General features: G+C 49.7%; 1 pseudogene; it reads left to right on the top strand.

The window, feature by feature from the left end:
• The first annotated feature begins 2019 nt into the window (after positions 1-2019).
• On the top strand, positions 2020-2838 carry LOC101012663 (annotated as a pseudogene).
• The last annotated feature ends 8823 nt before the right edge of the window (positions 2839-11661 follow it).

The following is an 11661-nucleotide window of genomic DNA, read 5'->3' as shown; positions in this document are numbered from 1 at the left end:
CCAAGTCTGCTTTGATAAGTGTCCCAGTTCATTATGTGTTGCCATAAAGAAATGACTGAGGCTGGGTAAATTAAAAGGTTTATTTGATTCAATCCTGATGACTAGAAAGTTCAGGATTGGTATCTGTATCTGGCGAGGGTCTCAGGCTGCTTCTGCTGGGCACCCCAAGTATGCAGAGACCACAGGGGAAGCAAGGGGGTCGCAGGAGGTGCCAGGTCTTTTTAACAACCAGCTCTTGGAACTGAGAGTGAAAAAACACACTTAATCCTCAGGGAAGGCATTAATCTTTTCATGAGGAATCCACACCCATGAGCCAAACACCTCTCATTAGGCCAACCTCCAACATTGTGGATTAAATGTCAACATGAGGTTTAAGGGACAAACAGCCAAACCACTGCAATAGGCCTCCCCTGGCCTCCCTGGCCGCCAGGCAGGCGGGCCCTCCTTTATAAACCTTGCCCCACCTCAGCAGAGAGCACAACTCTGGTCTCAGAAAAATCTGGAGTCAGGGGCAAATGGAATCATCAGGTACTTGGAGAGGGTTCTCTGTTTGACTCAGGGGCAAGGGCAAATCCTAAAGCTGAGCAGGGGCTCTGGAACTCTTTGGTGGGAACATCTCCAGCTTCAGCCACAACCAGGTGAACAGGCCTCAGCCCCTGGGACCCCAACCCCTAGGACTCCTGCAAGGAGGCTCCTTCCACCGACAAACACTGGGTGCTGCCCACTCTGTGCCTACTCAGAATGGTCCCAGAACTTTGGCAGTGAGTGAAACGTGGTCCCTGCCTTGAGGAGCTCACCCTAAGGTCTAGAGAAGATGTGGAGGCAGCAAACCTGGCCAACAATGACTCGATGGGGGTGATCTTGCCTTGTGATTAACCACTGGGGCTCTGGAGTTCAAACCCTGGCTCTGCCATCTACCAGTTACATACTTTGAACTTAGCCTTTGAGTCTCGCTTTCCTCACCTGTGAAATAAACAGGCCCCTAGCACAGGTCCTGGCACACAGAGGTTCTCCCAAGATGGCATCTCTGGTTTCATCAGGACTCCTCCAGGGTCAACACCTTTCATGTTGTAGATGTTATAGTTTGACACATCTATTAGAAGAGTTTTTTTCGCAGATGGAAGAAAGCATTTTGAGGAAGGGGTGACTTTTTCTACTTTCCCCAAAGCCATGGTATGGGCTATGAGCAGTCTTGATTTTTTCTTTGTTTGTTTGTTTTGAGACAGGGTCTCACTCTGTTGCCCAGGCTGGAGTGCAGTAGTGCAATCATAGGTCACGGCAGCCTCGAACTCAAGTGATCCTCCCATCTCAGTCTCCTGAGTAGCTGGGACGATAGGCTCATGGCACCATACCCAGCTAATTATTTACTTTTTTTGTAGAGACAGGGTTCTTAGTATGTTGCTCAGGCTGGTCTCAAACTCCTGGACTCAAGTGATCCTCCTGCCTTGGCCTCCCAGAGTGCAGGGATTGCACGTGTGACCCATCGCACCCAGTCCAGCCTTGATTTTCATGAATATAGGAAGCATAAAGTGTGTAAGGAGCAAAGGGGAGGACAGGAATGCCTGCCTGAGGTCAGGAGAGGTTCTCTGGAGAAGAGATGTCCCAGATGAGAACAGGGATGGAGGAAGGGGCTCTGGACAGAGGGAACAATACATGCAACACGCAGAGGTGCCGGGTATGAGAAAGCCTGGGCCCTGTGAGACAGGGATGCTGGGCCATCTGGCTGGGGAGAAATATGCCAGTGCCAGATTATGAAAGCCCTTGAATGTCATGCTTAGAAGTTCAGATTGAGGCCGGGCATGGTGGCTCATGCCTGTAATCCCAGCACTTTGGGAGGCCGAGGCAGGCAGATTGAGGTCAGGAGTTCCAGACCAGTCTGACTAACATGGTGAAACACTGTCTCTGCTAAAAATACAAAAATTAGCTGGGCATGGTGGTGGGTGCCTGTAATCCCAGCTACTCGGGAGGCTGAGGCAGGAGAACTGATTGAGCCTGGGAGGTGGAGGTTGCAGTGAGCTGAGATGGCGCCACTGCACCCCAGCCTGGGTGACAGAGCAAGACTCTATCTCAAAAAAGAAAGAAAAAGAAGAGGAAGGAGAAGGAGAAGGAGAAGTTCAGATTGGCTAGTTTCTAAGGATCATGTGGATGAATCAAGATTCCTAGTCCAAACACAATGATCCTGAGGGGATGGAGCCTGAGGGCATCACCCAGAGCATCTGGAATGAGATTGTCAACAGCTTTGATGACATGGACCTCTTGGAGCCCCTCCTTCATGGCTTCTATGCCTATGGTTTTGGGAAGGTCTCTGACTTCCAGCTGCATTAGTCTTCCTCCTATCAAAGGTTATGTTGTGGTTGATTGCTCAAGCCCAATCTGGGGCTGGGAATATGGCCACATTTGCCATATCCATTCTACAGCAGATTGAATTGAATCTTAAGGCTACCCAGGCCTTGGTCCTGGAACCCACTTGAGAATTGGTTCAGTAGATGCAGAAAACGGCCATGGCATTAGATTATGTGTGTGCCTCCTGTCACACCTGCACTGGGGGCACGCACATGCATGTTGAAGTAGAAGCGGAAGCTGCAGATGGAAGCTCCCCATATCATCGTAGTACTCCTGGCCACGTATTTGATATGTTTCACTGGAGACACTGTCTCCCAAATACAGCAAGAGGCTTGCATTGGATGAAGCTGATGAAATGTTAAGCCAAAGATTCAAGAACCAGATCTATGCCATATTCCAAAACCTCAGCCAGTCACAGTGGCTCACACCTGTAATCCCAGCACTTTGGGAGGCAAAGGAGGGAAAATCACTTGAGCTCAGGAGTTGGAGAATAGCCTGGGCAACAGAATGAGACCACAGTTTCTACAAAAAAAATTTAAACATTATCTCGGCGTAGAGGCATGCACCTGTAGTCTCAGCTACTTGGGAAGCTGAGGCACAAAGATTACTTGAACCCAGGAGTTGGAGGCTGCATTGAGCTATGATCACACCACTGCATTCCGGTCTGTGTGACAGAGTGAGATCTGTCTCTAAAAGTAACAATAATTAATAAATAAAGCTCAAAAGCAACACTCAGATGGTTTTGCTATCAGCTATAATGCCTTTTGATGCACTTGAGGTGACCAAGAAGTTCATAAGGGACCCTGCCAGAATCCTTGTCAATAAGGAAGAGTTTGCCCGGGCGTGGTAGCTCATGCCTGTAACCCCAGCACTTTAGGAGGCCGAGGCGGGCGGATCACGAGGTTAGGAGATCGAGACCATCCTGGCTAACACGGTGAAACCCCATCTCTACTAAAAATACAAAAAAATTAGTCAGTTGTGGTGGCAGGTGCCTGTAGTCCCAGCTACTCGGGCGGCTGAGGCAGGAGAATGGCGTGAACCCAGGAGGCGGAGCTTGCAGTGAGCCGAGATAGCGCCACTGCACTCCAGCCTGGGCGACAGAGCGAGACTCTGTCTCAAAAAAAAAAAAAAAAAAAAGAAGGAAGAGTTCACCTGGAGGGTATCTGCCAATTTTACATCAGCATAAAACAAGAGGAGTCGAAGCTGGGACCACTGTGTGACTTGCATGGAACCCTGATCATCATCCAGGCACTCATCTTCACCAATACCCCAAGGAAGGCTGATTGGCTCACTGAGAAGATACTTGCCAGAGACTTAACCGTTTCTGCCATGCATGGAGATATGAACCAAAAGGAACAAGATATGATCATGAGGAGTTCCATTCTGGCCCTAGCAGAGCATTGATTACCACTGGTCTCCTGGCCAGAGAATGTGCCAGGTTTCTTTTTTTTTTTTTTTTTTTTTTGAGACGGAGTCTGGCTCTGTAGCCCAGGCTAGAGTGCAGTGGCTGGATCTCAGCTCACTGCAAGCTCCGCCTCCCGGGTTCATGCCATTCTCCGGCCTCAGCCTCCCGAGCAGCTGGGACTACAGGCGCCCGCCACCTCGCCCGGCTAGTTTTTTGTATTTTTTAGTAGAGACGGGGTTTCACCGTGTTAGCCAGGATGGTCTCGATCTCCTGACCTCATGATCCACCCGTCTCGGCCTCCCAAAGTGCTGGGATTACAGGCTTGAGCCACCACGCCCGGCCTCCAGGTTTCTTTAATCATCAGCTATGACTTTCCCACCAACAGGGAAAATGATATTCAAAATGAGAGTCAGTCATGGTGGATGTTTTGACCATAGGGTGTGGCTCCTAACACAGTAACACCAGAAGACAGGGGGACTAATCTAGACATCAAGACATTGTACATCACCCCCACTGAGGAGATGGCTCAGTGCTGTTGACCACATCTGAGGGGAGCTGATCTGCCACCTGGTGTCAATTTTGGGACTGAGGCTGGGCGCAGTGGCTCACGCCTGTAATCCCAGCACTTTGGCAGGCCGAGGCGGGCGGATCACGAGGTTAGGAGATCGAGACCATCCTGGCTAACACAATGAAAGCCTGTCTGTACTAAAAATACAAAAAAAATTGTGGCGTGGTGGTGGTGCCCATAGTCCCCTACTCCAGGAGGCTGAGGCAGGAGAATGACGTGAACCCTGGGAGATGAAGCTTCACGCCAGTGAGCGAGAATCGCCTGCCAGCCTGGGTGACAAAGTGAGACTCCATCTCAAAAAAAAAAAATCAGGACTGAGGAGCAGCAGGAGGTGGAGGGAAGGGAGCTGAGGGATGGACATCTTGTCAGTTTTTTTTTGGAGACCTAGTCTCAATCTCGCTCTGTTATCCAGGCTGGAGTGCAGTGGTAAGATCTCGCCTCACTGCAACCTCTGCCTCCTGAGTTCAAGTGATTCTCCTGCCTCAGCCACCCGAGTAACTGGGATTACAGGTATGTGCCACCACACCTGGCTAATTTTTATATTTTTAGTAGAGGGAGTTTCACCATGTTGGCCAGGATGGTCTCGAACTCCTGACCTCAAGTGATCCTCCTGCCTCAGCCTCCCAAATTGCTGGGATTACAGGCATGAGCCACTGCACTCAGCCTTGTCATTTTTTTCTTTGAATAAATGTGACTTTTGAGGCCAATAAAAAAAAAAAAGGAACAATGAACATTTAAGATGATTTTTTTCTTTGGGAGGGTGGGCTCTTGCCCCAGATGTCATCTGTTCTCTCAAAAAACATTTATCCATTTCTCCCGATCCCAGCTGAATTCCTCTGAGAATGATTCAAAAGGCCATACTATGTCAGTCAGTCTTATTTGTTGGGCCAAATCAGGAGGGAGATTTTAAAATATTTTTTCTAAAAGTTGGGATTGTTTTATATGGAATGCTGGCATAAGTGGAATGGCCAGAGATGACTAGCAGGGGAGGCCGGGCTGTCCCCAGAGCTGAGAAGATCACTGTCTCTGTCCATCTGGAGCTTGTTCCTGGCACAAGAGAGTGCCGTGGCATGCAAGGACAGCTCTCTTGTAGGTGATGGGGAGCCACTGAGGTAAGCAGGAGAAAGGCCTTTAGTAACAAGCTGCATGGCCAGGTGTGGTGGCTCACGCCTGTAATCCCAGCACTTTGGGAGGCCAAGTCGGGGTGGATCACTTGAAGTCAGGAGTTTGAGACCAGCCTGGCCAACATGGTGAAACCCCATCTCTACTAAAATACAAAATTAGCTGGGTGTGGTTGCGCGTGCCTGTAATCCCAGCTTCTCAGGAGGCTAAGGCAGGAGAATGCCTTGAACCCAGGAAGTAGAGGTTGCAGAGAGCCGAGATCACACCACTGCACTCCAGCCTGGGTGACAGAGCGAGACTTCATCTAAAAAAAAAAGCTGCAAATGCCACTAAGAGAAGGCACGTTAATAAGAACAATGATACTAGCTTCTACTGAGCACTTACTGTATTAGGCTGTTTTTGCATTGCTATGAAGAAATACCTGAGTCTGGGTAATTAAAGAAAAGAGGTTTGATTGGGGCCGGGCACAGTGGCTCATGCCTGTAATCCCAGCACTTTGGGAGGCCGAGGCGGGTGGATCATGAGGTCAGGAGATAGAGACCATCCTGGCTAATAGGGTGAAATCCTGTCTCTACTAAAAACAAAAAAAATTAGCCGGGTGTGGTGACGGGCACCTGTAGTCCCAGCTACTTGGGAGGCTGAGGCAGGAGAATGGCGTGAACCCAGGAGGCAGAGCTTGCAGTGAGCCGAGATCAACCACTGCACTCCAACCTGGGCTACAAAGTGAAAAAAAAGAAAAGAGGTTTGATTGGCTCCCAGTTCTGCTGGCTGTACAGCCATGGTGCTGGCATCTGCTCAGCTTCTGGGGAGGCCTCAGGAAGCTTACAATTGTGGTGAAAAGTGAAGTGGAAGCAAGCTTATCACATGGCAAGAGCAGGAACAAGGTCAGTGCCCTCTGGGGGGAGGTGCCACACACTTTCAAACAACCAGATCACTGTGAACTCAGAGCAAGAACTCGCTGATCACCAAGGGGATGGTGCCAAGCCATTTGATCACCAAGGGGATGGCGCCAAGCCATTCATGAGGGATCCACCCCATGATCCAAACATCTCCCACCAGGCCCCACCTCCAACACTGGAGATGACATTTCTTTTTTTTTTTTTTTTTGAGACGGAGTCCCGCTCTGCCGCCCAGGCTGGAGTGCAGTGGCCGGATCTCAGCTCACTGCAAGCTCCGCCTCCCGGGTTTATGCCATTCTCCTGCCTCAGCCTCCCAAGTAGCTGGGACTACAGGCGCCCACCACCTCGCCCGGCTAGTTTTTTGTATTTTTCAGTAGAGACGGGGTTTCCCCGTGTTAGCCAGGATGGTCTCGATCTCCTGACCTTGTGATCCGCCCGTCTCGGCCTCCCAAAGTGCTGGGATTACAGGCTTGAGCCACCACGCCCGGCCGGAGATGACATTTCAACATGAGATCTGGGCAGGGCAGCGGGAACACACAGCCAAACCATATCACTTACTATATACTAGGTCAGTGGTCCCCAACTTTTTGGCACCAGGGAGTGGCTTTGTGGAAGACTATTTGTCCATGGTGTGAGGGGTAAAGGGGGATGGTTTTGGGATGAAACTGTTTCACCTCAGATCATCAGGCATTAGATTTTCATAAGGAGTGCACAACCTAAATCCCTCGCACATGCAGTTCACAATAGGGGATTCACACTCCTCAGAGAATCTAATGGTGATCTGACAGGAGGCACAGCTCAGGTGGTAATGTCTATGGCCCAGGGGTTGGGGACCCCTGTGCTAGGTGCTCTTCTCTACACTTTATGTATTTTTTAACTTATTTGATTTTCGTTTTGCTTTGTTTCTGAGATGGAGTCTAGCTCTGTTGCCCAGGCTGGAGTGCAGTGGTGAGATCTCGGCTCACTGCAACTTCTGCTGCTCAGGTTCAAGTGATTCTCCTGCCTGAGCCTCCCAAATAGCTGGGATTACAGGCACCCACCACCACACCTGGCTAATTTTTGCATTTTTAGTAGACACAGGGTTTCACCATATTGGCCAGACTGGTCTCAAACTCCTGGCCTCAAACAATCTACCTGCCTTGGCCCCTCAAAGTGCTGGGATTACTGGCATGAGCCAGCAGGCCCAGCCAACTTACTTGATTTTTACAACACCCTAAGAGGTAGCTGTTACTCTTCTCTCCCTGTTTTATTTATTTTAGAGACAGGGTCTCACTTGTCACCCAAGTGACAAGTCTCAGCTACTCGGAGGGAGCAGTGGTGCGATCGTGGCTCACTGCAGCCTCAAACTCCCAGGCTCAAGCAGTTCTCCCTCAGCCTCCTGAGTAACTGGGATTACAGGAAGGTGCCACTGAACACCCAGCTATATCCCCTCTTGTAGAAGAGGAAACTGAGATACAAAAAGTTGAAGTGCCCAGGCTCATACAGCCGGGAGAAGCTGAGCTAGGACAGAAACCAAAGTGCTCAGGCTCCAAAGCCCAGGTCTTTCCACCACAATACATTACCCGACCCCCTGAAACACCCTCTCAGCCATCCCTGCAGCCTCTTTATTAAAGAGCCTCATTATAAAAGCCTCCTGGGAGCAGGTTTGAGTGGGAGGGAGGGGCAGAGAGCCCAAGTGCTTTGGGAGCCCAAGGTGAGGTGGGGCACAGAGAGAGAAGCTGGTGCTCTGCCAACACAACCGGGCAGCTTCCCAGAATGGGCCAGAGGCGTGGAGAGGGGCTGTGGGGCAGAGGTGCCTGAAGAAAGGGGCTAGACAGTCAGTTCCAGCTAGAGGAGGGCATGGAGGACAGGAAGGGGAGCCCCTTTCTCCACCTCATAGACTCTAGATTAGCTCCTCTGGCCCAGCAGGGCTACAGAAATCTGAGGATCCCTGCCAGCCAATCCTCTTCTTCCCAGCAAGTTTCCCTGGTTGCCCTCCAGTGGGCAAAGGACAGGACAGGATCACCCTCCACCACTCCCATCCTCCACATTCATCCTGATCTCATGGGATTGCTATAACACCCAGGCAACAGAGGGCAAAGGAGTCAAGTTCTCATGCTGCATTAAAAATGGGAAGACTCAAGCTGGGCACGGTGGCTCACGCCTGTCCCAGAACTTTGGGAGGCCGAAGCAGATGGATCACTTCAAGTCAGGAGTTTGAGACCAGTCTGGCCGACATGATGAAGCCCCATCTCTACTAAAAATACAAAAATTAGCCAGGTGTGGTGGCGTGCGCCTGTAATACCAGCTACTCAGGAGGCTGAGGCAGGAGAATCACTTGAACCTGGGAGGCGGAGGTTGCAATGAGCCAAGATCACACCACTACACTACAGCCTGGGCGACAGAGTGAGACTCCATCTCAAATAAATAAACAAACAAATAGTAAAGACAATAAATACTCAAAACTCATCACTTACTAATTAGTTTACTACAATTTACTTTTTTTTTTTTTTTTTTGACACAGGGTTTCACTTCTGTTGCCCAGATGAGTAGAGTGGTGCGATCTTGGCTCACTGCAGCCCTGACCTCCCTGGGCTCAGGTGGTCCTCCCACCTCAACCTGGCACCCCTGGTGCCACCGTGTTGGGCTAATTATTTTTTAATAGACAGGATCTTACTGTGTTACTCAGGCTAGTCTCAAAATCCTGAGCTCAAACGATCTGCTGGCGTTGGCCTCCCAAAACACTGGGATTACAGGCATGAGCCACCGCGCCCAGTCAGTGGTGTGTTATTTACGGCCTATCTCTTCCAGGACAGCACTTGGTGGTGTTACACTGGTAACCTGAAATCAGCCATCGTGAGAGTATTTACACTACAAATCGACAAACATTATACATCAGAAGTTTTATTGATTTGTTGACTGCCTAGACCAGGGATGAGCAAACTATAAGCAAATCTGGACTACCACCTGTTTTTGTAGATAAAGTTTTATTGCAACACAGTCACACTCATGTACTTACGTCTTGTCTAAGGCTGTTTATGCACTACACTGGCAGAGTTGAGTAACTGCAATAAGATCATATGGCTCCCAAAGCCTAAGACATTTACCACTTCATGGAAGGAGTTTGCTGACCTGTAGCCTGGATTTAAGAAAACACTGGAGGGGCCAGTCACGGTGGCTCATGCCTGTGATCCCAGCACTTTGGGAAGCCAAGGCAGGCAGATAACTTGAGGTCAGGAGTTCGAGACCAGCCTGGCCAACATGGTGAAATCCCATCTCTACTAAAAATACAAAGATTTGCTGGGCGTCGGGGCAGGTGCCTGTAATCCCAGCTACTTGGGAGGCTGAGGCAGGAGAATTGCTTGAATCTGGGAGGCAGAGGTTGCAGCGAGCCAAGATTGTGCCACTGCACTCCAGCCTGGGCAACACAGTGAAACTCAGTTTTTTTTAAAAAAAGAAAAGAGGCTGGGCTTAGTGGCTCATGCCTGTAATCTCAGTACTTGGGGAGCACAAGGTAGGTGGATTACCTGAGGTCAGGAGTTCGAGACCAGTCTGGCCAACATGGTGAAACCCCGTCTCTATTACAAACACAAAAATTAGCCAGGCTTGGTGGCGGGCACCTGTAATCCCAGCTACTTGGGAGACTGAGGCAGGAGAATTGCTTGAACCCGGGAGGTGGAGGTTGCAGCAAGCCAAGATTACACCATTGCACTCCAGCCTGGGTAACAAGAGCAAAACTCCATCAAAAAAAAAAAAGGAAGGAAGGAAGGAGGGAGGGAGGGAGCGAGGGAGCGAGGGAGGGGAAAGAAGGAAGGAAGGAAGGAAGAAGGAAGGAAGGAAGGAAAGAGAGAGAGAGAGAGAAAAGAGAAGAGAAGAGAAGAAAAGGAAGAGAGAAAAGCACGCCAGGCATGGTCACTTATGCCTGTAAACCCAGCATTCTGGGAGGCTGAGATGGGAGGATCACTTGAGCCCAGGAGTTTCACACCAGCCTGGTCAACATAGTGAGACCCAGTCTTTACAAAAACAAGTTTTAAAAATTAGCCAGGTGTAATGGTGCATACCTGTAGTACCAGCTACTTGGGAGGCTAAAGGGGGAGGGAGGATTGCTTGAGCCCAGGAGTTTGAGGTTACAGACAGTGGTGAAGGAAAATTCTCCCAGTGGGTGGAACCTTGGGGCAATACATCTGTGGATGCTTTCTGTGGAGGAAAGGTGGCCTAAGGTACAGATTTACACAGACTCGTGAGCAGCATCTGATAGGCTAGCCAGCTGCAGAGACTTGAAAAGAGCACAACTGGCAATCCGATGGCCTAGGAGACAGGACTGTGAACAGCTTCTCAAAATAGTCACAGGGTGGGAAGATTCCCATATGAAATGCCCATCAGAGAGCAATCGGTGGAGGAGCCCTCAGTGATGAGATAGGATGACTCGCCGTAGATTGTGTCAGCCTCTTTACCCGGCCAGACCCATGCTTTCTCAATGGTCCCATACACAGAGTGCTCCACCACCAGATGTCTGTGCGTGCTAGAAAATGGCTGTGCTCAATTGGCCAGGCGTGGTGGCTCATGCCTGTAATTCCAGCACTTTGGGAGGCTGAGGCGGACGGATCACTTGAGGTCAGGAGATGGAGACCATCTTGGCCTACATGGTGAAATCCCATCTCTACTAAAAAAAATACAAAAAATTAGCTGGGCGTGGTGGTGGGCACCTGTAGTCCCAGCTACTCGGGAGGCTGAGGCAGGAGAATCCCTTGAACCAGGGAGGTGGAGCTTGCAGTGAGCCGAGATGGTGTCACTGCACTCCAGCTGGGGCGACAGCACGAAACTCCGTCTCAAAAAAAAAAAAAAAGAAAGAAAGAAAGAAAGGAAAAAGAAAAAGAAAAGAAAAGAAAATGGCTGTGCTCAGGCCAGGTGTGGTGGCTCATGCCTGTAATCCCAGCTACTTGGGAGGCTGAGGCAGGAGAATCACTTGAACCCGGGAGGCAGAGGTTGCAGTGAGCCAAGATCACATCATTGCATTCCAGCCTGGGCAACAAAAGTGAAACTCCATCTCAAGAACAAAAAAGGAATGTCTTTGTCTAAGTTTTTATACAGTGTTTTTAATTCATTTTCTTTTTTTTTTAAGATTTTTTTTTTTTTTTTCCGAGACAGAGTCTTGCTCTGTCACCGAGGCTGGAGTGCAGTGGCACAATCTTGGCTTACTATAACCTCCACCTTCTGGGATCAAGCAATTCTCAGGTCTCAGCCTCCTGAGTAGCTAGGACTACATGCTCCCACCACCATGCCCAGCTATATTTTGTTTTTATTTTTGTATTTTTAGTAGAGAACTAGGGTTTTGCTGTGTTGGC

The sequence above is a fragment of the Papio anubis genome, chromosome 12, assembly GCF_008728515.1.
Source record: "Papio anubis isolate 15944 chromosome 12, Panubis1.0, whole genome shotgun sequence".
NCBI lineage: Eukaryota > Metazoa > Chordata > Mammalia > Primates > Cercopithecidae > Papio > Papio anubis.
Note: the sequence above shows the minus strand (reverse complement) of the source record. Positions and strands in the feature narration are given on the sequence as shown.